Raw genomic sequence first — 1703 nt, 5'->3', positions numbered from 1 at the left:
TTTCCCTGATCTGCAGATTCTACAGTCACCACATGGGAAACATCAGGCTTCTGAATGTAACACATTTCCTTCAGATAAGATGTCATTCACATGGCAATACATTTTGCAGACTGAAACCAGACAGCTTAAAAGCATGGAAAGCAGTGAGTTTATGAAGAAAACAGAACGAGGAATGCATCTGGAAACTTCTGCAGGAGAAAGGCAGGACAATTGGCTTAATGATGGCAGTACTTCAGTGCCCGCTAAGAAAAGGTTTTCTACTCCATTAATTCACAGTGAAAAAATGCAAAACAATACCCCAACAAAGTCATATAAATGCACCACATGTGATAAATGTTTTAGACAGAAAAGTGCTGTTATAATTCATCAACATGTCCACACTGAGCAGAAACAATATAAATGTACCACATGTGATAAGAGTTATAGCCGTAAAAACAACCTGGTAAGTCATCAGTGTATCCACACTGACCTGAAACCTTATAAATGTGCCACGTGTGAGAAGAGTTTTAGGCACAAAAGGAGTCTGGTAATTCATCAGCGTATCCACACTGAGCAGACACCATATAAATGCACCACATGTGATAAAAGTTTTAGACAGAAAATCAGTCTTATAATTCATCAGCTTATCCACACTGAGCAGAAACCCTATAAATGTACCACATGTGACAAGAGTTTTAGGCACAAAAGCACTCTGTCAGAGCATCAGCATATTCACACTAATCAGAAATCCTATAAATGTACCATGTGTGAGAAGTGTTTTAAGCACAAACAGAGTCTGGTAATTCATCAATGTATCCACACTGGGCAAAAACCCTATAAATGTACCACATGTGACAAGAGTTTTACGTCCAAACCCAATCTGGTAAGGCATCAGCTTATCCACACTGAGCAGAAACCTTATAAATGTACCACATGTGAGAAGAATTTTAGGCAGAAAAGCAGTCTGGTAGTTCATCAACATATCCACACTGGGCAAAAACCCTATAAATGTACTGTGTGTGAGAAGAGGTTCAGAGTGAAAAGTGCTGTTGTATGTCATCAGCGTATCCACACTGAGCAGAAACCCTATAAATGTACCATATGTGACAAGAGTTTTAGGCACAAAAGCACTCTGGTAAGACATCAGCATATTCACACTAATCAGAAATCCTATAAATGTACCATGTGTGAGAAGTGTTTAAGCACAAACAGAGTCTGGTAATTCATCAATGTATCCACACTGGGCAAAATCCCTATAAATGTGCCACATGTGACAAAAGTTTTAGGTCCAAAAACGATCTGGTAAGGCATCAGCGTATCCACACCAGGTAAAAATTGTCAGAAGCTTCAGATAAAAATTTGCGTTCATTAATACAACAGATTTTTGAAAAACAGTACATAGATCAAGAAACTTTGATCTCTTTGGAAAAAGAAGCCTTTGAAGAAGTGGAAAAATATAAACAACAAAACTTGGAGATATTTGATAAAGCTAAAAAAGAGATATGGACATGGGAAAGTGAGAGATTTGATACGGTGCAATATTTATGCAAATGAGAAAGCTAAGTTAACTAATATAGAGAAGGCAGTCTCAAAAGTATTTGAAGAGAAATACAGGCAAAGGCATCCAGATGTGGGAAATTTCACAATAAAATGATTAATGACACAAAAACATAATGTAGAAAAGACAATTAGTAAAATAAAGGTTAAAGAAATAGAAGCTGAAG

General features: G+C 37.0%; 1 pseudogene; it reads left to right on the top strand.

Moving 5' to 3' along the window:
- Window positions 1-1490, top strand: LOC122798739 (annotated as a pseudogene).
- The last annotated feature ends 213 nt before the right edge of the window (window positions 1491-1703 follow it).

This window comes from Protopterus annectens, chromosome 3.part1 (genome assembly GCF_019279795.1).
Source record: "Protopterus annectens isolate FY-2018-M chromosome 3.part1, PAN1.0, whole genome shotgun sequence".
Lineage (NCBI taxonomy): Eukaryota > Metazoa > Chordata > Ceratodontiformes > Protopteridae > Protopterus > Protopterus annectens.
Note: the sequence above shows the minus strand (reverse complement) of the source record. Positions and strands in the feature narration are given on the sequence as shown.